The 26506-nt window shown below is 42.3% G+C and overlaps 1 protein-coding gene across 2 annotated transcripts in view; it reads left to right on the top strand.

Moving 5' to 3' along the window:
• The window catches only part of esama (endothelial cell adhesion molecule a), a 60171-nt gene that overhangs the window by 8884 nt on the left and 24781 nt on the right, over nt 1-26506 (top strand). The window contains exon 1 of one of the 2 annotated variants that reach the window (XM_075486513.1): nt 21555-21815. The exons of the other annotated variant lie outside the window; for it this stretch is intronic. The gene's annotated coding sequence lies outside the window, so the exon portion shown is untranslated. Of the gene's footprint in view, nt 1-21554; nt 21816-26506 lie in introns of those variants that run through there. 2 annotated transcript variants of the gene reach the window in all.

Here is a 26506-nt window from a genome sequence, read left to right as displayed (position 1 = left end):
AAACCCACAACTACTGTGATGAGTCACAAGGGAAGCAGAAGGTCTTTCTGTGTGCTACTAAAACAACGCGCTCAATGCACAAAATGTTCTTTTTTCCGTCTGCAGATGCCTTAGATTTACATCGTCTTCTCTGTTTGATTTCAAAGCTAACCTTCTCTAGCCAGGGGGACATCAGGGAGAAGGTAGAGTATGTATTGTTTGTGGGGGAAAAATAAAAACATTAAAACATCTTCAGCTTCTTCGTTTCTCAACCGTTATCTAACGGTTCTTGAAAGGATCTCATTAGGCCAAGGTTTGTAAAATGTTCTCAACCCACACGGGACCGCAGTCACGTAACTGGAATTGTGAGAGCTCTGATTGGCCAAAGCTCTCGCCCTGCTGTGAGGAAGTGCAGCTTGCTTCTAGTGCCACTAACAGATGTTCCGACCAGAAGGCAACAACCACATATCCTTTTGACCTGCCCTTCAAAAACAAAAACAAATAAATCTGGGGTTAATACAGCTGTGCACAGACGGGAATTAAGGGCGTGAGTTTAGACAAGATGACTTAGATAAGAGGCCGTGTTAAATGATTCTTATTTGGAGCCTGAAGCACACAGGACTTCTGGGACTCTGACATGATCGTGGCTTTTTTTTCCCGAGTGTTTTGGGAACTCATAATTCTCCCAATCTTAAATTATTGCACATATTTTGTAGTTCTATTTCTATTGTTGCATTTATTCCATTGTGAATTGTTCAAATTTGCGGGTTACAGGTGTGGTTTAGGTTCATACCCAATCCTGACACCCTCAACCTGCAGAGTCTTTCAGAATACAGTTACTTGTTTATTCTAAAAACACAACAAAATCTATCAGTGAAAATGAAGAAAATAATTTCTTTGGCCTTGAGTCTGTTAAATGAAGACCATTGAACAGATTTAATTCATTGCACTTTAGAAATGGGGTTTGTACTGTTTTTTTTTTTTTTTTTAAATGAAGCTCAAAATAGGAGCACGTAGGATTCACCTTTTGGCTTTTAGATTTGGATAGAAATGCAATTTTTCTTATCACAGTTAAAAAAAAAAAAACAGTAATTATTTATCGGAAAGTTGTTCTCGTTCATTTTTGTGTTCAGGCATCATCTGAACCTTGCATGGTTTCACTCAAATGGTAAGCTGCCATTTTTCCTCATTTATTTATTCATTATTTCAAGCAGAATTTGGGTCAGAATGGATGTCATCTGTAAATAAATAGGCTACACCATGAAATGAAGATTAAACACAAGGGGCGAAAAAAGTACTTGATTTGGTATTAGAACCCAGCCAGTATCGACCTTCAGCAACACACTACAAGCAGCAAACACGCTGACACCCTCTTTAAGCCCCAACTAGCATGCTTCATGCACACCTGCACATGTGCAGTCAATGAAGCCAGTTCCAACAATTAAGCCCGTGCACCTCCCAAAGACTCATAAGCTGCCACCACAAGGCTGGTGAGGATGCAGAGGCTTGTCCAGGACATCGAATACACAAGTTAAATATGCCAGTGTAAAAAGCAGCACAACCAGCCTTTAATACTGGCTATCTACTCACATCAAGCCCAGCTTTAAAACATTCCAAATAACTGTCAAGATCAACGCTATCAGGTAGACTTTGCGCTTGGCTTTTATGTTAATGTTACAGCATTGTTGGAAAGTGGAAAGTTTTCTCACAAATTATCTTTGGTTGACAGCACAAAACAACTAAACCGAGAAATGTTACGAACTCTTGGTGTAGATGCCAGCTTTTGCCAGGGAGAGCACAGCTTTACAACAGCAGGTGAGCCAAACACAGCAGAGATTAGACAGGAGAGCCATTTCAGCTGCTTAATTTTAGCCGATATGATCCATTAAATATTGCCCAGGATCGCTGTGATAGTGATCCCTCGGATTAGTTAGGGACATCTCTACTGGTGGATTGCAATAAAACTGCTCATTTCCCGATCAGATAAGTACCGGTAGTCATGTGTTCAGCATCAGAAAACCCTCATCATTAGCACCATAATTATGTCTGCATCAGCCCTGTATGGTACCACATGGACACATACAGAGTTGGGTTTTTTTTTTTTTGTTTTTGTTTTTGTCAGCCACCTGACACCTGTGTAAACCAGTGGAAGCTTGATGGAGTAATGGAGTAAGAGCTGGTAGCGAGCAGCTATGTGTAAAAAGTCATTACAGTCGCACATTAAGCCGAAGCCTTCAGGGCATCAGAGGCTGGATTGGTGTCCTCAGCCGGGTAGAACGAGCGAAGAGACGTGGTTTGAAAGACAGTGGGAGACACAAGTAAGGTTTATGCCTCTTGTCTCCTGCAGACAGCGCTCAGGGAAGAATGATTAAGTACCATTCATCCATAGCAAGACGTCGTGTGTGCTTTCCTGAGGTGAAACTATTTTATAATACTATAAAACCTACTTTTTATAATCCATCCTCACCTACTGACTTTCTTCATGTAACACCCTTGTAAAAAGCACAGGTAATGCTCGTGAACTTGCTGCAGTTGAGTTGGCTTCCACATACAAACATCTTGTTTTCTTTTTGATCAACTCTGTGATTTCATTGCATCTTTAATGATGCCCTTTTGGAAGTATTTTCTAGCACATTTCGGACCACAATCGATCCAAAATCCCCTCCATCAGGACTCTAACAATAAGGTCAAAAGCAGCGTTCACATTTTATTTCACAGCATCCGTGTTCAGACCGTTGATCCAGGCCAGTAAAAGTAATGATTTTATTTGTTTTTATTACAGTCCACAAATTAAATCTGCATTGCAGTGGTCTCGTTATTCCCAGAGCTGATTAAACTGGAGCATTTTTTTCGACTGGTGACAGCCAAGATTTCTCAATCTGTAAAGCTCTGAGCAAACCGGCACAGGAAGAAACCACCCTGTCGATAACGTTATTTTACCGGCTCGTCTCTGTCGCGCTCCAGAGGGCAGGACCTCCTGTCATCTCAGCTATTGCCTTGTTGAAAATTCTTGTGCTCCGTCCTACATACCATTTCATTAATACTAACTTTGCTGTGGTTGATGGAGTAAAAGCTAATGGTCTGCTTTCAATTGATCCTCTTTTTGTCCCCCCCCCCTCACATTTGATTCATTTTTATCTTCTCACAGATGTCTTCCAACATTAAAGACACTTTTATCAACATTGTTACATCTGCATGTACCTCCCCCTGCCTCTTCCTCCTTGCCCTTTTTTCCTTTTCATCTTGTTGTCCAATCCTCCTCTCCTTCATCTTACAAATCTCCTGAGGGATGCAGCTCCAACATCTCATCAGCATCAGCGTTTAGGGTCATCTGGAAGGGTTAGAGCGAGGTGGCTTTCCCCCTCCCATTTGTTCCTCTGTATTCACTCCTTGGCCTCACGGTTTTATGCGTACACTCTTCATTTCACTCCTTTATACCTCCCTCCATCTCTCCCTCCAACTCCCTTCTCCCTTCACGGCTCCTCTCCTCCCTGGGTGGTGTATGTTAAATTACAAGCCCTTATCTATTTTTCTGTCACACACAACTACGCTTTGGAGAGAGTTCATTTGATGTTATTATCTCCATTAATGGCTCAGAGGTGCGGCCGCTCCCACAACCCTCCCCTCTCCTCACCACATACAGCATAATTGCCATTTATTAAAAAATATCCCCTGCATCTTTGCTCTCCCCTGTGCTGCAGCCCCTCTCAGAGATAACCCTCTGCTGTTTTAATTCTCAGCTAATATTTTCTTTTCTTTTTATCAACATGCAAAGGGATCTCCGCCAATACGGCCATAATTGGATTTCTCTTCCTTCATTCTCAGGCTAAGTGATAACAGCCGTCGGAGAGTGTCGCGTATGCTGTAAAAAAGGGGCTCTTAACAAACTCTGTCTCACAAACAGACAGTAAACGCAGCATTTGACAAAATAAGTTGTTTGTTCACGTCATCCGATGACACAGAGTCGTGTTTTCCGATCTAAAATCGTCCTCAGCTGGACCGAGTCCTTTGTCGGTGTTGGTGTTTACATAACTATGTCCTCTGACACCATAGCGTGTAGTTCTCGCGTGAAGTGACAATTAGGAAGTTGCATTCAAAAGATGCTTTGTTAGCTTTCTAAATCACATGCAGGGTAGATGAAAGTGTGAGTTAAACTTGAGGTACAACAGCGCCTAAGGCTAAACTGACCTACTTTAATAGACGCGCAGAAACACAAGAAAAAAAAATGGCTATAAAGCTTAGAAGCATGTAGCACATCTAGAAGGTGACAGTAATGCACCCATAAGCTGTTTTCCAATTCCCACTGAATAATAATAAGTAGAAAGCATGAAATGCATAACTGAACAACTGGAGACAACTTGTTAAGTTTTATTCTGCCCCTTTTTAATTCAAGCGCTGTGGTTAAAGCGAGCAAATGAGTTGTTATCACTGTGGGAACCATAGTTTATTTTCCAACCACCAACTCTTACCCATGGCAAAGTTACAACCGCCCACAGTCTTAAGATTTGCAATCCTAATGCAACCCTCTACCTCAGAGAGCTTTGAGCCTTTCGCTCCGAAAGCACCTTAATGCCACAATCTAGATTTGGTTGGGTTAGGTGTTGGCGCACAATGTAGCTGGGTTCAGACAAAGATGTGGGTTTGGGCCAAATCAAGTTATTCTTTCAGGTTTCCAAGACATTGGTTTAAGGATTAGGGTTTGCTCTAAGATGCAAACAGCAGTTCTCTGTGTTACAGTCCAGTGTTTGGTTGACTAATACATACACTTTGTCACTTTAACACCAGCATTTGATGTTTTTTTTTTTTTTTTTTTTTTTTTTTTTTTTTCTTTTTTTTGGCCGAACCGGTTGGCGTCCACATGATAATTACAGGTCACTTAAGAATAGAGTGTAACTAAAGGTTGGGATAACCTGTTTTCACAAAAACCCCATGATAAAACTTATTATAGGTCAGCATGGGTCATTTGTACAGCGGGGGATCTTGTTGACACATGTCGTTTTGGGGTTATTGCTGCAATGACTGTGGGGGCCGTTTGATTTGACTCGCATTTTTCTCTTCATCGGGCCTTTGTCCTTTGCTTGTCGTAAATCGCCACACAATGTACCGGCATCCACCGCTCAGGACCAGCTGTACGCACATGCAACAATTGTTAATCGCGAGGTTCACTACGGATCCGTGGCCCGCTGAAAGGCTAGATCACTTTGTAATGAATGCCTGACATGAGCTCTATTTTCTGATTCTCCGAACAAGAACAATGGCATACAAACCGATGTGCCAAAAAAAGGAGACAGGAAAGCTCAGAGGAAACACTGTGAGGGAATGCCTTTTGCTGTGTTGTTTGCTCCTTGGTAAATGTCACTGTTGCCTATGCTGTGTCCTCTACTGCCAGAGAAAATTAAAAAAAAAAAACACTCTGTGTTCCCCTTTAATTCGTCTTTCTTCTCGTGTGTGTGTCTGCCGCAGCGCTACTGTACAGAGGCTGTGAAGTACAGTACAGCAGAGGCACAGAAAGCCCATTTAATCTCCCCTGCTCGTGTGTTTGAAGAGGTGGAAATCTCTCAACCGAATGCTAAACAGGATGTATCAGGATTAAGCTCAACTTTGAGGCAGTCTAGCTTATTGCTGACTGTGTTTCACAACTGTGAATTCAGAAATGCTCGCCGCATGTACCACAAAAGCGACAGAGTTTTCGAATGTCAGACTTTTTTCCCCCGTTTTAGAAAGCGCCAACAGGCAGAAAACCTTTCAGCTGAGGATCGTCATTGATGTTTGGAGCGTTCATTAGTGACTGGTCATTACGTTCACTGATTTCCTGAGGCCAACCATCCGTGAGAGCCCATTAACCACAAACATTAAGAGTAATTAGGCAAAGGGATCACTTTTTGTGCTCATATTTGCACTCAAAGGATTGTTTATGTGGATGCATTGGTAATTTACACAAGCATTGACCCCTTGGTGCTCCATTTTCTATTTTTTCCAAGAAGGTTACATTTCTACATGCTGTGATGAAGAGTCAACTCAGTGAAAGAGGAGTTTATTAAAGGAGAACCGGATGAAACCTCAGTGGTTGTGATAGTGCTGGGAGGGATCCTGTCACATACTGTAGGCCACACTCCCGTGCACATCGCATAATACGCAGGCACAAGGGCCTTATTAAATGTCTTCATCAGACTGTCATATAAAATGAAAATCCTCATTTAAATTCAGAGTGTTTTTTGACCCTGTTCTTTAGACTGCAGTTTCCCTTAATATCGTTGTATACCCCCACATGGTTTCCACGGTACTCCCGCCATTTCCCTGGATGGGAACACTTTAATCATGATGGCAGATCCATATATCCCCACCCCCTCCAATCCGCGCGCCCGCACACACGCTCACTCATTCGCTCATTTTTTAAAACACATCCTCCGGGAGGACGAAAGGTAGGCTTCGTCTCAACCATTATCACTCTCTCGAGTCACGCACCTCCTCCGCTGTCACAGCAAGAAAAAAACAACCAAAAAACGTTACAGATTTTGTTTGATAACGAAATTGGCACGTGCACAGTATCCACACAGGAGTACTGTTTTCTGTCTCATCTTCCCCTCCTGACACTACCTGTCAGTGTGCAAGACATCACACGGCGAGGAGCAGGAGACGCCATCAGAACTCCTCCTAACCACCGAAACTTGTCGCTCATCTGTCTCGTACCTCCTCACTGTGGTAAAAATAGACCCCAGGCTGTCAAGTGGCAAACCCATTTTTTTCCCCCTCTCTTTCTCTCTGGCTCTTGTAACCTCTCTTACTCACTTTGTTCAGCTTTCCATAATTCGCTGGCTACTGCAATTTTCTCCATCATTACATGACAAAGCCAAGGTATGGCTCGTCAACAAAAAAACTGCTTTTCCACTTATCTCCATGTCAGTCAAAGCTGAAGTGCGTGCTTGTCAGTGCAGTGTGCAAAACATAATAATGGAGGTTGCAAGAAAAACCAAAAACTTATTTTCAGATTCCAGATCAAATTCTCAAATGCGCCCGGTCTAATTTGGTGTTTTCATTTTAGAAAGGTGAAATCTCTTGGATCACTGTGGATTTCTTTTTGTCAGCTGCCGCTTCCCTTGGTATTCTACCATATTCTTGGAGGACCAACTCAAAAGTGTAGCTTTACATGGCATCAAAGCCGCGAGAATCAAAGTGAGGAAGGAACGCCTGCTCCCTTCACAAGGATAAATGGCGATTAGACTCTTGTCCCTCGTCAAAGTTGTGTTTGTTTTTCGCCAGCAAGTTTTAGAAAAGCAGTTGTGCAATCCATCACTAGGAAAAGAAACACGTGATAAGACTGGAGGGTTATTGGTCTGTGTGCTTGTGAAGACCTTCATGTAACACCAGTGCACCGACACACACACACACACACACACAAAGAGTTTGATTTCTGTCTTTAATGGATGGCTCATTCCTCTTATCAGCTTTTGATGAATGAATTGTGTAAACAGTTTAAACGTGTGTCTGTGTGATTAATTATAGCACATGCTGCCAACATACATCGGCACAGATGTAGCTATGATAGGCTGATATCAGCTGATGACAGAGGTGGATGTGACCATGCTCTGTGCTGCCAATGGCAGCTTCTGAGCGGTATTGGGTTAAGGGAGCTCACAGAAGGATTAGATAGCTTCATGGGCTTTATTTCGGGGTTTGTTCACATTGCCTACTGTTAGGGTAGCTATTCGGAACCAGGAGCTAAAAACACCAGACAAAAGGAAAGGAGTTTCTATTAAGTATGGAAAGAGCGTGAGCTTTCCTCTGTTGTTAGAGGAACTGTGAAAAAATGTGTCATCTGAAAACATCTATAAAAAAACCCAAAAACGTTAGCTTACAGCTTCATCTGCTCATACATGAATTGCTTCTGGTTATACACTGGAACACAAGATTGTTTGGTGGGAGATAAGGAGAAATGTCACAGTGTAAATACACTTAATAAGTGAAAGAGGCTGCATTTGAAATACTATTAAGATAGAATACTGTGCAAAAATCTAGAGACACCCCTCATTTCTTTTATATTTAGCTTCCAAATAGCCAGACCCTCTTATAATCTTTTAAAGCAGGTGTTTCAAAGCTTTTTCTTTGGACATTGGATGCTTTTTCAATCAGTGCTTGCAGAAATTCTTGAGGATGGGAAAAGGCTGAGCTATGCCAAATGATACGAGAAGTGGACTGAAAATCAGTGGCAACAGGTCTTATGGAGGGATGAATCTTCCCCAGAGCCCGGACCTCAACATTATCCCAGTGTGGGATCATCCTGACAGAGAACGAAACAAAAGGCAGCCGACATCCAAAGAAGAGCTTTGGGATGTCCTTCAAGAAGCCTGGAGAACTATTTTTCTGTATGTTAGAATTGTATAAAATCATTTTTGCCCGATGTATTGGTTTATTTTCATCGTTGTTTGCACGTTTCAATAAATCAGTGCAACTATTTGTCACGTATGGCAGTGTGCATGGCGTGGACAAGGTGCAGATATTCCTTAATTGGTTTATTTTAAGGAGCAACAAATAGCGGTTGGCTGAGCCGGATTACAAAAAGGATCTGGCACCGATGCATGGGAAACCTGAAAACTACGTACTGAGGGAGTGATTGGTGAGTGAGTGCAACTGTGGGGAAAAAACACAGGTGATGCGAGTGAAGGTGATGGCAGGGCAACAGAAACATGGCAAAAACTAAACAGGAACTTGAAACTTAACAAAACTAAGACATGACAGAAACCTAAAACAGACCCAGACTGTAAAACAGGGCAAAACTAAAAACTAAACAGGACCTAAAAACACAACCAAAACTAACAGACATGACACTATTTCCTGTTTTCATGGCAATATTTAAAAAAATTAGCTGTGGCACAAGACATTTGCAAATTATAATAAGACCACTTGACCTTAATCATCCCCATTACTTTAATAATCGGAACTTTTAAGCTCATGTACCTATAGTCTGTCAAACAGCTTTTATGGTGGCCCAGCTGCCATGGAGGACCTGAGTTTATCTAAGCTTAAAGAAAGAAGCAACAGTAGCATCTTAGGTACACTGAGAGAGAAGGGGGGTTCAAATAAAACAGAGAACTGGCAGCTCGAGGAGAGCAAGACGAGGCAAAGAAAGATAACACAAGGCTTGAGTCAGGAGGTGGAGAGGAGGGCATGGAAAGAGAGAGAAGGAAGAAAGTGGAGGAGAGAGTGTACAAATGGTGAGGGTGACAAATAGGGCCTGATACTGAGCTGGAGATCTGGCTGTTTAATCGAGTCGGTGAGGATTAGAACCGGATTATGTAGGAATTGTGACACAGCAGCAAATTAGCCTGGTAGCTTTAATCTGAGAGGCGGACAAAGCCAAAGTATTTGACCAGACAGCAGCGTGTGTGTGTGTGTGTGTGTGTGTGTGTGTGTGTGTGTGTGTGTGTTGTGATACATAAGTAATGAGGTCACATTGTTGTTGGTGAAAATATAACAGTGTTAAAGAGCAGACTGACAAAAAAACACAAGTGCATAAACTGATCTGTTCTCTCAGAAGGAAACAGTATTGTAATCATAACATTACTCTTTCATAGCTTTTTGGCTAAAAAGATCTGATTGTGTTCATATACCCTACATTTAGCCTTTATATTTTAACTTTGATCCGTCAATTGATTGGTTGATGTTGAGGAAAAATAATCCAGGGTTTTTCCTTTTTTTTTTTTAGAAGGAATTGGCCTTTTTAATGCACTGCTGCAGTGATGAAATACCACAGTGTGCAAACCTTAAATCTGCTGGTTATGCCATGAAAGATCATGGAAACTACACTGAACTATGTGTGCTTACGTGATTTTACTTAGCTTTATGCTGCTAATAAGAAATTCTTTGCTAAAAGAAATCCTATTATGAGGGATTTAAGAAAAAAACACTCAGCCTTAAGTGTGCTTGGATGGCAGGAATTACCATCCAGTTAAGACCTGAACTGAAGTGAGTGGTTGCAGTCCTGTGAGCAGACCAGCCCTGATGAAACCTGATCAGAGCTGGTAGGTCAGGCACCCGTGAAGGCAGAAACAGCCCAGTAGGCCCTCAGTAAACGCTGTAATCAGCACTGACATGCCTCACACGCATGCTCACTGCAGCCTTCACCCGAGTGTGTGAGACGCAATCCCCCTGCTCCCCTACATCAGAGCTCCAACTTTACTTTAGTCCCGTGCCCTGCCCTTAGATCCAGCTGCCGAGTCCAGTCTCACCAGAAAACATATAATCAATGTTTTTGCCCACATTTTTACAATCAATGGCCAGAAACTGTTAGATGGCAAATCATCACCAGCCAGTTGTATGTAGGGCAGCGACCCATGACCCATGTGCAGTATAGATGAATTTAACCCCTAACCACGCCCATTGTAACCTCCAAACTGGGGACGCACCAACTCTGAAATTCCAAGCCAATGGCGATACAGATGTTACAGATAAGAATTGAACTGATACCGATTGCTTATTTCATTTAATTTATTCTTTTATGCCAAGGAAACAATGAAATACGCATTATAAAAGATAATAGCTCTAAAACATCTTTGAATGAGCAGAAATTCTTTAACACAGTGATTAAATAGCCCAACAGTTTTTGTTTCAGAATTAAATGTAAGCAAATGAAGCTTCATAGCGTAGTTAATGGGACACAACCAGGACACACCTGATAAATATCAGCCACCACTCCTGGTAGCTACTGTGTTGGGCCGAGATACATGTGTGTCGCTAATCTAAAGCTAACCGTGTTTAGTGTCTCTCGCCTGAATCATTCGTAAATAAGAGCGTAGTAGAAAAGTGAAAGGACAGTGGAAAACAGTGTGTGAGATGGATCTCAAAGCATCCCTTCCTCGTTGTAATCATTTAAAGCCGAACCAACGGTGTCCGATATCCACACTGCTAAGTTGTGAGGTGTCAAATTTCCGTTTTGTGACACAAGCTGTGTGTCTGCAGAGAAAATGGAACCGATGTACAGTTCTGTGCCTTCATTGTGAAACATTCTGTCGTGAGATGGAGTTGAGCCTTTGTTTCTGTTGGGATCACAATCGGTTTGCCAGCCCAGGACTCAGTGTTATTGCGTCCCGCCCTAACACTGGTCAGGACCCACAGAAAGAATTGTTTCCTCTTTTTTTTTTTTTACACTCCACACCACACAAACTGCCACACAGGACTTGTGGGTGCAACTTGTGTGCTGCTAAGATGAATGTTTGTGTTTTGTGCTGCAACTCCAAGCCACCTCTCAACCGCTGTGGTGAGCTGGAACTGACAGAAAGACATTTAGGGAAGCTAAAAGAACAATCAGAGGAGCTTGTTGTTTTGCGCTCAAACCATTCACAGCACATCAAGGAAAATCCTAATCAGAATGTAATCTGATGAAGTGATGAAGGATTTTCCTTGACCGCCAGCGGTAAATACAGCATAACGCCAGTGCTTTTCTTTTCATCCAGCCCGAGAGCCTACGGTCTGTATGTCGAGCCAGAGGAAACATTTTTAAGATGTTCTTTTAAAGTTTCGTCTCTCGCCAAGCAGAAACCCTGACATAAGTTTTCCACGGAATGTCTGGAAAAGGCCACAGACAATGAGAATATTAGTCATTTTCATCATGAGCTGAACTAACAAATCCTTTTATCATGATTCCACGGATGCAAGCAGCGGTAGCTGGTTCTGTTTAGCAGCCTCGGTGCAACTAATTAGTCGTTAAATTCAATGCAAAATGGTTTGCATGGTGTTTAAAGCCCGCCAGAAGGGGTGACTACAAGGTTTGCTGTAGCCTGTGCAAGAAGTCCTTAAACTGTAGGGTTACACAGTTAAACAGTTGTTAATCAGGGGAAGATGCTGGCTTGCAACAAGATACTGGCTGATAATGTAACTGCATTGAATCACACCATATTGGATAATACTTATCCCAGAAAGGAAAATTAACCTAAGCCTCCGAAGTTGTTACAGTACAGTATTGTTATGAATCCTTGATTTATGATGGGGAAAGTTCCAAAGTTCTAACACCTCGAGGTTTCAGCACTGCGAGGTAAAGGTGGATGTCTTTGTGGTCACTTGTAGCTTCGTTGCTGGTGTTTGGTCCCAAAGCAGCAAATAACAGGACGTATCTGTGAGCAACGAAATTTCACCAAACTTTGGAATGCAACATTGTTTTGTGGGGATAATACTGTAACTGTGGCTTACAACTTTCTCCCTGGATTTGTGTTAGTCGAAAGACATAAAGAGAAACAAGTGTGAGTCTCAGTGAAACAGCAGGTGGAGCAGATCTCCGGTAATGTGCTTCAAATCAAAAACTCCTAAAAAGATTAGGAATAAATACTTTATTTAATCTTTTGATTAGAAAACTGAACGTGGACATGGCTTATCAGGGATCAGGAGCTGTAGTTTTATTTTTTTTTATTTTTCCTTTTCTGCGTTTTGAGTTCTGTTCAAAAAGAAACAAACAGGCCATAGTCACTTTTATAGAGACCAGAACACTTTACTACTTTTTAAATCTGTCAAATACTCCTTTGATTGTGTCATTTTCTATACATTCCTTAAAACTGAGGAAGATTTGTGATGCCAAATGAAAAATCTGGTTGATGTGTATGTTAGTGTGTCAAAAGCAGCAGAAACAGAGAACCTACAATCTGAGTGTTCAGCTTTATGTTCAGAACTTGACTCGGCATGGATTTCTTTTCCCCTTTTTTCATTGTCCTGGCGAGTGAAACTTGTATGGCTAACGTGAGCCTTGGAGAAACAGCAGCCACATGAATTAGAAATGCTGCAGGTTTAAATGAGTTTTCACTGTGTGTGATAAGTCTAAACGCCCAGAGCATACTTTTAAATCACAGGCTCCTGTTGCTCAGCTGCCGTGGCTCGACTCTATTACCTGTCTTCCTCGGTGATCGTTTGTTTGTTTAACAGTCAAACACAGTAATTCCTGCCGCCCTCAGGACCTACTGGGAAGATCAAGTGCGAACAACTCACTTCTGAGGGTGGAGAGCGCTATCACTATCACCACCACCCATTGCATGATTAAAGTCGCTGCTCCCAGGAGAGCATCCCTGATGTTGGACGATTGTAATCTGTGTAGGAAGAAGCAGAAAGTGTGAAGCTGCTGAATGGAGAATGCCCAGTGGTGATGGGGGGACAGCGACATCCCGGAGAGTCCAGAGTGCTCGGTTCAGTGGAAGGTAGAGTGTCTTGCATTATGAATGGCGGTTGTTATTTTCATCACATGGTGCTGTCAGGCGTCATTGTGGTTTCTGCTCCGTCAGCACTTCTTGCTGCGTGTTCACAGATTGCTTTTTTTGGTGTGTCCTTTAACCCTCTACCCCCCTCTTTTTTTTTTTTTTTTTTTTCTGACTATGGAAAGGGAGTTAGCGAGCCCCAGTGGGTTCCATTAACCGGCCCTTTCTGCAGAGTTGTGTGGATCCTGTTTATTTCTTTTTTCTTTCTCAGGGCAGAGAGCGGCTTGTTACCAAGCTGGCCCTCACCGTCAGGCCGCCCAGGAAAATAAAATGCCAGATAGTGGCCCTGCTCTGGAGTGCATGCATTATTTCACACTGCAAGCGACAGCCCTGCACACAGGCACAAATGCCAACAGACACCAGGGTGTCAGTGAGAGGTGTGTGTGTTTGTGTGTGTGTGCGTGTGTGTGTGAGTGAATGTTTGTCTGTTCCAGCACAGCCCCCCTGCATCTGTGTGTGCAGAGGGGGGGCTTTCCAGCTTACTGTCACCACGACTGTGAAAGCTTGCAGCATCCTCTACAACTTAATAACCTGGATTTAGACTGGACAGGATTAAGTGAAGTTGTTAAAAATCTTTTGCGGGCATTTCTGGTTAAAGATGAGTTGGAAACGAAACCGTTGCCAGGTTTCAAAGCTTGTTTGGAAGGTGTAGATGACACAGAAGAGTGTCAGGAGAGTTTGCTGGCAAACTTCTTTGTTCCCTTTACCCGGCCGGGAGCTCTCAGCCTGTACAGGTCCATTGCCCACACAGCGACTCATTCACTTCTAATGAGAAAATAAGGCCTCATTAGGCTGCAGCTTAGCTTGATTGGCTCCATAACTGAACAAAAGGATGTTGTCAGCTTTCTCACAAAGCTGAAGCTTCTTCAATCACTATTTGATTACATATCATTTACGTTGGTCTTTCACAACATAGGCTGACACTGGACACTACACAGAAACAAGAATAATTGCAGAGAAGTTACCTCGAGAGATAGGTTTGATCAGCCATAGCGTTATGTAAAGCACTGAAGAAACAGATGAACAGAAGATCTGATTTCAAACAGGCTTTAATAACTGTAAAACTAAGCTAATTTGTACTCATTTACATTTATAGAAGCACTCAACTGCACTTTAAACTTTTTAAAAATCTACTTAAAGTGTACTTTTTAAAAATGTGCCGTCTAAAACACATAAATAACATAAAAAAACAAAAGGCCTGCCTTCAACTATATTAACCCAGCCGGTCATCCCCATCCAGCCTCTGCTTCACGACACTTTTCAAACTGCTCCGTACTTAGTGTCATTTGATTCAGAGGTGAATGTATCACCTTATGTATTTATCTGAGCTTTTAACAGTCCGCAATCCTGGTAGAGCTCTGAGGTCAACAAATCAATTTTTGCTGGAAGTGCCCAGGTCAGAATTCAAACCCTGGGGTGACCGAGCCTTTTCCATCGCTGCCCCCAGGCTCTGGAATAAGCTCCCCGTCCAGCTGCGTCTTATTTCTGACCTGGGCCTCTTCACATCTAGGCTAAAAACCTACTTATTTAGGATTGCTTTTAATACCTAGTAGTATGATGGCACTTTTATCTTATTTTATTTTAATCAACTTTGTTGTATTTTATTGCCTTCACTGTTCTTTTATTGTTTTTATTTGTTTTTACTTAGTCTTCTCTTTATTTATTACCTGCTGTGAAGTACTTTGGTACACCGTCTGTAAAGGGCTGTATAAATAAAGTACATTTACATTTACAGTTACCTGTGAGAAATTTTGAAGAGAACTTGTCATCACCCCGGAGTTTTTTTTTTTTTTTTTTTTTATATATATATATATATATAATAAGTCACCATAATTCCTCTGTCTTGCTTGACCAAAACAGAAACAAAAAGAGATTAAAAAAAACATAAACGCTGCCATACTGACATATCTCTCCAACCATAGTCAGATTTACTGAATTATATACTCTGCCTGCACATGATATATATATATATATATATATATATATATATATATATATATATATACATTTACATCATTATAGTATGTGCTGAGGTTTAAGATACTGTTCATTTTCAATGGCATAAGGCAATCTCACAGATCACTAAGATTGTGAGGGCTGGCCTTCTCAGTTGAATATATTCCTAATTATAAATAAATGAAATAAAAAGCCAAAGATTCCTGTGAGGTTCCTTTGAAAACACATTCGGGAAACGCTTGACACAAGTTGCGCCCTAATGGGGTTAAATCCTCAAGAGACGTGTGACACGGAAAAGACCAGACGAGCTGAAGCCACTTTTATCACGCTGTGCTCATACTTGGTTTAACGCTGACTCACGGGATAATAAAACCGGTGCAGAAGGTGCCAGGCAACACTACAGCTTAGACGCTTTCTAACCTCCAGTCTGCAGTGGCGCAGGGCCGGTTTGCTGCAGGCTGACTTACGTGAGCCTGTGGAGCAGAGAGGAGATGCACACAGATGAAATGTTGCTTTTTGAAAATAATTCATTGGTTTTGGGAGGAGAGGGAGTCTTTGTCCGGTGAGGTCATGGCCACAGACAACTGCACACAAATTGAAAACAGGAGCTATATATTCTTTGGAAAGGCATTCAGTTAACACCTGTGCACATTGTGTTGTGTACATGTGGATCGTCCTGTCCTGAGTAACAATGGCTGAATTTCTCTTATTCCTTCTTTCTGTCTTGTAATTTTAGAGGAAGAAAAACTATATTTGGTCTTTGGCTGAATAAACGTTGGCTTCACTCTGGCACAGCGTGCTTTGTTTCCAACGGTTTCAGTGTAGAAACAGTAAATTTGTACATAACAGCCCGGCTGTTTGTTTAGAGGAAAGCTTTTAGGTAATGTACATACAATCACAATGGCACATCACAAGATGTAAATAATAAATGAAGGGACTCTCCGCTGGAAAGGATTCTGTATGATTTTGCTGTCGTTTAAGAAAGAGGAAAGAAGCAAAGGCGACATTCATCCAGCACGAGACGGAGCCGTAAAGCAGATTACAAGAGTTTTACTTCAGGCAGTAGGTGTTTTCACACAAAGTTTCCAAACGCGTCCTCCCTATGATGTGTGTGCTCACTTTCACTCAGTCCCACATATGTACACTATGAATGAAGTCAGCAGGCAAATCCACATGGTGACAATCTGTCCGTCACCCAGCACCCAGCTATCTAACACCAATCATACAAGCAAACGCCACTTCTCCGCCTCTATGTACCTTAAAAGAATGTCACCTGGCAGGGCACTGCCACCCACAGACAGAATTCAGTTTACGGTTCCACGGACAAAGACGAAGCAACCAAAAACGATCAGAGGAGACTCGCTTCTTATGGGGACACTCCTTCTCCTAATATCCAAACACGCCAGTCTCACGCTTACTTTGCACTTCCCTATCTGTTTATTTTTCAACTAGCGGGTAGTTATTTTTTTTTCTTTTCCACAGAAGAGTAAAGGATGACACTGAATGCTTTTCTCATTTCTCACTCTTCTCCCACCTGGCTTCATCGAGATCTTAACTGACCAACTGACTCTGTATCGTGAATCAGAATGTAAAATCAACAGGTGGAAGTTTAACACACGGAACTCGGTCCAAGCGCTTTTTCTTTGTCGGCCGCAAAGAAGAACTTTAAGCATTGATTTAGGTGTGTAATTGAAATGTTTAAAGGTTTGATGATTTCAGCTTCTTGAGTCTAGATGCATTCTCCGCTTACAGTAACATTGTTTAATTATTGCAGAACTTGAACCTGGTCTTATCGTTCTGTGAGCAAATGCCTTGGCTTGACATTCACGAGACCCTGAGCAGCGTAATAGTTCTGTTTTGCTGTTTTGCTTTCCCTTTCAATTTGAAAGCCCTCCGATAAAGACAGGAGAGAAAGAGAGGAACTAGGAAGTCAGAGAGTGAAGAAAGAAGAATTGGAAGATGGCAGAAATAAAAAAGTTATCTGTCTCACTTGCATTACAGATTAGGCAGAAAATGCTATACGCTTGTGTGTATTTGTGCCCGATTGTCTATATGTGTGTTTGCACATTACATCCGTGACTACTTCCCCTCATCCCCTCCTGACATTCCACTTCCCGTCCCAGCAGCCTGGTGCTCCCAGATAAGGCCTTTCAGTACATTCCACCTTCCTGTTGATGCTCTCTACTCCACCCAGCACCAATTCCAGACCACAGCGATCAATCCACTGATAACTGTTAGCCCCCAAAATAAATATTCTGTGTTCTCTGCATCTCGATACAAAGGCTCAGGGCTTTTTGATGAACGGCAGCCTCTATTGTGGAGACAGGGTGGAGAAAAAAAATAACCCAGACTGTGGAAAAGTGTCCGAAGAGTCGGCTGCATCTATCACGTCGACGTGGCCTCAGCAGCTCAGAAGGCATAGATTAATGATTTAAGCCTTTTTGTGGGTGATGGATATATTAAGGTGCTGCAAAGCTTCTTCGTGGAAACTTAGACTGTAGTCAGATGAGAAGGGATTGTTCATTTAGCCAGAGTGTAGCTGGAACCACGCCCATCGTTCCTGCAACTGGATACCTGCTGGGGTGGCTGGTGAAGGGGCCAGAGTGGGTCTGAACTGTGCGTGGGACTTTCTGTCTCCCGTTTCTGCTTTTCACACAAGCGTGCAGGTGCTCGGTAACTGGAGTTGGACCCCATTGTCCATTGTCCCGATGGATGCTGGGTAGTGGGGCAGGCCGCGGTGCACACAATGGCTCGATTTAGAAAATGGAGGCTCTTACCTGGAAAGGAGCAGCGTTGACGTTTTGACTCTCGCTTCAGTTATGGATCAAACAGGTGTTGACGTGAGGGGAGCATTACTGTGGGGTTCGATACAGCAGCTTGGTCCTTTAAAGAGAGGACGGCTATTATGTTGCAACCTGAAATTGGCTTCTTGCAAGAATTTAGCAGGAATTGCTGCCATTCTTACTCAGGATAACATTTTCACTGCGCCCTTTACTCTCTGGCAGTAGGTTCTCGGAGTAATGACGTCTATGTTTAAATGCTGCTGTTCCCACTCATTCCCTCGATTACAAACCTTCTGTACTTTCTCTGTAGTTCAATTTTGATGGTGAACTGACTCCGAATAAAGGATGCAGGGATTTGCCAGTTCAGTCAGAACAGATCGAATGAAAGGTTCACACAAATGTGTTGGTGTACAAATAACCATTGTGAAAGCTTTTGCTCCGTCTTGGAGAAGGTGGAGCCGGGGAGGAGGTGGGCTGTGTGCGATGTGTGGTCTACAAGGAGAATGACAACGGAGGTGGCATTTAAAACGCAGGAAAGAGGACGATCGCGTGGGGGAGAAAGGAAGCAGGAAGACCGTCGGACCAAAGCAGTGGCGACAACTTGCGAAGGAGGGGAATAGCAGGAAAGCAGAGGAAAAGCCCAAAAGGCAAAAAAAAAAAGAGTGAATGAAATGGATCAGATCTTCTTTCTTGAACTTTGGCCAAAGCTTCATTTGAACTGACGGATTTGTTACCAGAGAGCTGCGTGTACAGCTCACAAGTTGATCACAGCTTCCGTTAAATCTTCAAATAATATTGCGATTCAGATCAGGGATTGTCCTAAAATCTTTAGGCCCTAGCTGCCTAACATGGCACATGATATTTTAAAGTGAACCTGCTGCTACCAGCTGTGATGCTGTGAAACTGAAAGTGCATACAGTTAGCTTTTTGGGCTCTAACTAACAGCGCCAACCCTTCAAGTTCATGAAGCTTTCTGGACTGTTCGCCTTTATTTAAATATGGCAGATGTTGTTCCTTTTACCGAGTTGAGCGGTTCCTGTCAGATGAGCTGGTAATACCGCCCAGCCGTACCTTCAGCGCCCCGACCTTACTCTGTGACGCTGAAATAACGGCAGATTGTCCCGTTTCGATCGACACACGAAGCTTCCTCAACGTTTCCTCTTTTACAAATATGGGAAAAGCCTCTGAGGCTGTGCCCCAGACAGCTCTGTGTTGGTGCCACAGTCACTGTCTGTGCGTTCAGGATATGGCAGACAGAACATCTGCTCATGCTGACAGAACAGATCACGTCACACCACTTCTCATGGGTAACTTCATGGGTTACCACTTGGAGTCGGAGTGCAGTGTGTGATTTTTTTTTTTTTTTTTTTGGCATACTTATCCTTTCAGAATCCCTTCAGATCATTCTGATGCCTTGAAATTGGTTCCACACTTAGCACTCTCTGCAGTAAGTCTTTGCAGACACGCAACGATGTACTTCCTCGTATCTTTTTAGGATTTTTTTAGCAACACTAGCAGCATTGCTCACTGTTTGTAAAGTTAGATTGGAGGCCTATAGTCAGGTCTCCTGCTTAAAAAAACAGTACTGTATGTGCGCGTGTCCAGGGATTAAAACTGTAGTTAGTGGTCACAGGATTCTTCTTTAAAAAAAACAAACATACGTTTTCATTGTTTGTACATTCTTGTTGACTCAACTGTTAATAACTAAATCATAAAACACGACTTCTTCGTTAAGCGTTTCAATGTAACCTTGTGGGAAATGTGAGCTGACAACATTTCTGAATGAAATTACCAGATTTTTTTAAACATTCTATTTTCATGTAGGTTGCGTTTCTGCTCTCAAGGTCTCTATTGAACAATGTAATCAGTCCCAGCCACCGTCTCAGACTGAGCTGGTGTCATATTTCTAAGTGAGTTACTGCACGGCTTGATGCATAATGAGAATGTGACTCGGTAATTTTACAAAAGGGAGGGAAGTCTGTCTGCATGCAAATCCTTCAGTGCCTATATTTTTACAATACAGTTGTTAAAAGATGAGTTTTTTGTGGCACAGGATCAAGAGTTTTGTGTTCTGAGGGCAAAAAAACCAGACTGCTGCCTTTTGGACTCGAAGTTACTTCAGCCTGCCTTTTTACTGGCCTGGATCCACAATCTTCTTCTCCTCCTGGCAATAAGCTGCGACACCCTTGAAATTTGGAGGAATTTCCATCCATCTTTTCGGGTGATTTGTAAAATTTACTGCCTTTGCCATCTCCGTTTAAGAGTCTGCCAAACAAACTCTGCTGAGCAATGCTTTCTGCCCTCTAGTTGCACATACAGAAACCTATCTAGAGAAACATTTAACCCCCCTCCCCTTCTGATGATGATATTGACTGATAATCTGTCATTTTATTGGGTCAGAATTTCAGTTTATCCAACATGTTTTATGATCAAATGCCTGCAAAACTAAAGACATTCCCATCCTCCTCTTATACTTGTGAATTTATAGAGACATTTTCACATATTTCTGCTGTTCTGAAGCAGCCTCAGTCCAGCTAACATGGCTGTAGATTTTTAATCTTTTGGCCATTAAAAATCCTGCATTTTGAATCTCTTTTAGGGTTTTAGCAATTTAAAAGTAAAAAAAGAATTGCATTCAATACCATTTTCAATGATTCTGGCAAAATATGCGAAACCTTAGTCTCGATGGATTAGACTCATTAAAGAATGACGTACGTTATGCACAGACGTCTTCTTCAATTAGCGCTAATTGACTGTCACTATGTGCTCTAATGCTCCTTCTTAACTGTGTTTTATGCCACTTTTTTCTTCTCCATTTTCAGAGAGAACATTGTTTGATTTAATCCGATTCCATCTCATTAAAAGCGCGTCTTCCGCTGACAGGCTGACGGCTTGCCTGATGATTGATAATGCTTGACAACACGGGCGCTGCTAATATTTCTCACTGTGCCTGTGATTTACATCAGTGGCGTGTTTACCGCTGTTATTTATAGCTGCTGGCAAAGTTTCATCAGTTACACGTGTTTGCAGGTGGATGTCAGGGCGCTGTATGTGATTGACTCCCAGTCCGTCTGCCGCCACCATCCCTCCACCCCGACACCAGATGTGCTCGTCTCTTTCGGGAGCCTTATCTTCAGCTCTGCCTTTGAACACTGATAGGATTAAGGGTGTTGAGGCTTAGCAAAGAGTCCTCGCTGCTTCGCCATCTAACCCAATCAACTCTGAGTGCAGGAGAGATGAGAGGATGAGCTCCCATGAAAACACCCCTGCCCTCACACACACATATTCAAAATGTTTGCAGTCACGCTCGCAACACAACGTCTGAGTGTTACTCTCTGTGAAATCTATTTGATATTTGTCGCCATGTACGCTTTTCTTTCCAGAAATGGCCCCAGAGGAAATAACGCCAGCATTCCGCTGGTTTCCACCGATGAGCGGTTTTATGTTTTCTGCACATAAAGCGGAAAAGTTGGAACTGTGCCATCATTTGGGACAGTTGAAAATAGTCTTCATGAACTCTGCTTTGAAACTTAGTTTCTTGCACATCGGTCTGTCATTTATTCTGTCGCCAACTGATGCGACAGTGGGAACATTGTCCATTCACAGGCAGCAGCAGTAGAAAAAGTGCTGCTCTGTACAGTCAGTGTAACTGCTGAAAATGCATTGATGTGGTAATGTCTGTCTTTATGGCAGCAATAGAGGCTGTAGCATGATATGATTATTATCTCTCCACCAACAACTATAATTACAGCATGAAAATAGGCTCTTGTCTCAGGGTGTTCATTCAGTAATCTATTCACAGATGCCAGTTATAGCCAAGCTGACCCGAACCCCCTACAGGCCCACGTCGTCTACATGTAACAATGTAATTATGTGACACAATTGCTATTATTACTCTTCATTATTCTTACATTACGTCTGGGACTCATTATGACACGGGAACCACACCACGTTCCTGAGCTCAAGTTAAACTCTGTATTCAGAGCCATAATTATTTGGGACAACGGCAAAATGCCGTGGACACAGCGAGTCAACCGAAGACGAAGCTGGTCTAGAAAAGCAGAAGCACATTTACGCCATGTCGACACTTGTGGAATAAAAATAGCATAGCAACACATTTTTGAATAGTTTATATGCTCGATGTCTTTTACTCTGTAAAGATATCTCAGGATTGTTCTCAAAATAGTGGAGATGAAAGCATAATAATCTTTAATAATCTTTTCTGTTGAAATGTTACTGCATGGAAGCGTTGCAAGGACTGATGCTTTAACATGTAAGCAGCGCTGGAATCGTATAGTTGGTTAAGGTGGAGTTAGTTAGTTAGTAAGTTAAAGCCTTTATTACCCATAATACTGTTTATTTACACATATTTATGCAGGTATTTAGGTCCATTATCAGCTTCTACAAGCAAATATCTGCGCATTTCGGGGTTTGAGAGGCTTGGCGATGGAGTTGCACATGACTCCCAAGTATGTTGCCTGTATGACTCGTGCAGGGCTTTCTACACTTACTTTAGTTTGAAACATACTAATATTGTCTTTGAACTGTAATTGAATTCAATAAAAGTATAAAATATCAATAAAGTATAAAAGCTCACTTTCCAGCACAGTTATAATGTATTAAAGAATAATTTTCTAAATACTCTTAAGAAATCGGGCAGAAAACAAAATGATGAAGCACTGATGCATCAACATGCAAGCAGCATTATCGTATTATCTATTTGGAAATATCTATTTATTATCTGATAGCTGATGGGTAGCAAGGCCAAAAATCATAAAATCATAATCTGCACAGTAACCATGTCGAGCTTTCAGCTTGGATGTGGTTAAGAATAAAATATAAATTAGCACAAAATGAAAAGTGCATGAGGTAACTTCAAACTACCATTGCTTTCCATTTCATTGATGACAACACATCCTGGTAATGAAACATCTGTTGTTGTTTGCACTGTTCACCGTGCTGTAAAGTGGACTTTATGCTCCCAGCGTGAAGGTGAAATTGGTACCAAATCCTGCGAGTGTGAAACATGTCAGGTATGGTTTTTCCCTTTGAGTGCCCTGTGCATATGCTCTTAGAATTAAGACTTCTCCTTTAGCTCTGAACTGTCACTTCCAAAGCCACGCTGGCATTAACATTTAAAAACAAACCCTTTTTTTCCTGACTTCTAAAGCTGGGAAAGGAGAGGTGATACAGAAAAAGCAGACAGAACCTCACTGGGGGAAAACCTTTCGGATCAGTTTGCATTTTTAACCTCGTGGAATACAATGCGGCTCCCTCCTTTATTTTTATGTATCTCTGAAGAAACTAAGAGGAGCAAAAAACTTCTTAAAACCTTCATCCGGGATGTCATAACAGGGTGACTACAGATGGATGTTTACATAATTTCTTGATATTGACTGTATACATTTTTTTCTTTGGTCATCTATCCTGGCCCTCTGCCAACATAAAGCTAAGCAAACTGGTGTTTTCCCGGAAACATTTCCTCGCATTTCAGAGATTAAGATTCATCATCCTGATGTCCCTCTGAATAATCCATCTGCAAGTGGCTTTTTGATAGCTTATACTGAATACACAAGGGGCTGCATCTCTTCTGTTTGTCTCTTCAGACGTGTACCCAGTAAATATCACAACCACACTTATTTATCGCACCAATATACAGTTGTTGTTTTTTTTTTAATCTGCTATAAGAGCTCCAAACTCTCTTTGGGCCGTCGTGGAAATACATGTCTGTGGAGCTTTGGCTGGAGGAGATATCAAAGACCAAACAACAAACTAAGCCCTTCCTCTGGGGACAGTGAACTTTGTCTGTCACTTCCCGCCTCTGAGAGCTCTTTTGTTTATTTTTTGATGACCCCACCCCTACATGCTCTCTCTGGGATTGTGACCTCGCTAATTAGGATATGCATTTATTTTTTTTTCCGTGAGAGGGACAGACAGGATGTTATCAGAGGATGCTGGGGGGCGTCTTGGTAGGGCATGGTGACGTGACAGATGCATGTTTTACCGCTTGGCGAATGGTCATCAGTCAGCTCGCCATTTTGTGTGTTTGTTGGGGAGCGAAAGCACAGACAGAAGATGATTTAAGATTTTCCCTGTTTTACCTGTTACATTAAGCATCGTTTGTGGGCTTGCGGGGTCTTCTGATTTGGTGACTCAACAGTCGTGGTACAAGCAATCATGGCGACATAACAAATGTCCGTGAAGCTCTCTCCTAAGTAACTTTCATCAAATACGTAAACATTTAAGAATAATAACGGTAGACCAAACCGTATAATACAATGGAAGTCAATGTAAAGGCTGGATGAATAAGAACAGCCAGAATTTACTGTTTGCGCAGCTGAGGTGTTGCTGTCTGCCGCAGAAGCATAACTGGCAATATGTCAGCTTTTAGGAGTTCCCTGTGTGCTGGAAAGGGACGGTAAAAGCGTTTAAAACTGATACATAGGGCTCTTGACAAAGCAGCAGCAGTATGTGACGACTTAAGAGGGTGTGTACACGTGGCTTCATATCACAACATAGAAAATGTTTTCTCTCTCTGACTCTGTGTGTGTTGTGCGGTGCTAGAATCATTTAAGTGCTGTGGTGTGTTTCGGGGGAAAGCCACTTTTCTCTTCCTGAGAATGTAACATGATCCAGCCCCTCATGCAGGCCTTTCTCAGGCTCTATCGCAGGGTACTTCTCATTTTACAGCGTGCCACCGTGTCTCATTGTTATTGTTCCCATAAGGCGTCAAACACCAGTGTACCAGTGATGATGTAATCCAGAAAGCAACACTCAGTTGCCTTAATCACTGACTGAGAATCCAGATATGGCACAAAGTTTCCAGCCCTTGTCATTGGCATTTCGGGTCAAATCAACATGTTAAGCTGTCTGACATCCTCAGTTGGCTTGCTGCGCGGCAGACAACCGCTTCTTTTCCAGCCCTCCACATTATCAGTCTTTGAGTCAAAACAAGATGAATGCTTCTCCCCAACTCAATGCAGAGCCCTTATCTTTGATTCCAATAATTGTCCTAGTCTCTCCTTCCTCGCCTTTTTCAAAACGGTGTGCAAGACTAGGCTCCTTAATTATGGAGAAACCCATTTTCAAAACTAAAGAGTAACATCTTCAAAAATAGGTAACATCGAACGAAGCACTTGAAGTAAGACAGAAGCTAATAAATCCTGATAAGAGGAGACAATCAGATTCTCAGGCCAGCCAATCGTGGTTCTAGGAGTTAGACCATGACATGCGTGCACCTGACTGCGGAGACTCTTTTTGAATGAGGCGGGTGGATGTGTCATTCAAGCACACAGACGCACGCACAGAGATAACTATCCAAACATCAGCATCTGCTGCTGCTAGATTCCAGAGAGAGCAGGCGGTACGATGGTGCGCATTGCACCGTGGGAGGACCAAATGGCATCATTATGGACCTCGTCTGCTCCTGCTGTGCCAGACAAACTGCTCTCATCTCCCCAAAAATGGAGTCTGTCTTCAGCTCGGTCTCTTATAGCTTGTTGCTCCACAGCCCGATGTTCCCCAAAAGTCAGCTGAAATTTCTCTGAATCTTAGTTTTTGTGATGACAGTGATTTTCCAAGTTCAAACAGTGTTTTTTTTTTTATTGTTAACCTTGATTTGTTCAGGTAATCCCATTGAGTCTCTCTTTCTTAAGAGAGACTCTCACCATAGTCCATAACTGGTAAAAAAAAAAAAAACAGTAGCAGCTACAAGCCGTTTCCTGGTGTTGAAACTAAGACATTTATGAATCTACCATACTTTGTTTTACCTTAGCTTGGCTGGCTTTGTGCTGCAGAAGATTACAGAGATACGCCAGAAACTAAACACACACAAATTCTACACATGATATATAGCACTTATTTAGATAGGCCGAAAGCTCAAAGTGCACATGCCTGCTAACTAGCGATCCACTTATGTAGCATCTCTTCAGCCACCGGTGAGAGCACATGTCCGTCCATCTTCTTTGGGGGCACCTTGTACAAAAACGTTTACCATCATTTGATCGGAGACTTTTGGGTTTTTAATATCATCACACTCATGTCCACCTGTCCGTCTCACGCGCACTTTAATGTCAGGTAATACTCTTGTAACGGGAGGACGGGAAAGAAGAATAACCCAGGGCTTAATTCACTATGATCCAGTGACATCCCGAGCAGATCATGTCACCTGTCACTTACTCTGTATTGTGCAGATTTATTCCCTCAGCGGTCCCCAGACAAATCAAATATGTCTCGTGGGAAATGTTCCATCATTTGATTCACACTTCGATTCAGATATAAATACAGGAAATGTTGCCTCACGCCTCTGCGTTTGTTTGATCGACACTGATTACCTTCCCATAGCAACGCGTTCTCAGGTGAAATCAAGATATTTCTATATACCGACTGTTCCAGATGGCAGCTTTTGTTGGATGCCACTTTTTTAACTCTTGCCTTCTTATGTACTGCATGGACTTGTGGATCTGTTTGCGTGTGTCTGTGCACAGAATAACGCGGCAGCAATTAACTTTGTCACCTTTCTTGATAATTCAGACTATGATCTGCCCTTTGAATATC

This window comes from Odontesthes bonariensis, chromosome 16, assembly GCF_027942865.1.
Source record: "Odontesthes bonariensis isolate fOdoBon6 chromosome 16, fOdoBon6.hap1, whole genome shotgun sequence".
NCBI classification, from domain to species: Eukaryota; Metazoa; Chordata; class Actinopteri; order Atheriniformes; family Atherinopsidae; genus Odontesthes; species Odontesthes bonariensis.
This window is presented reverse-complemented; position numbering and strand designations above follow the sequence as displayed.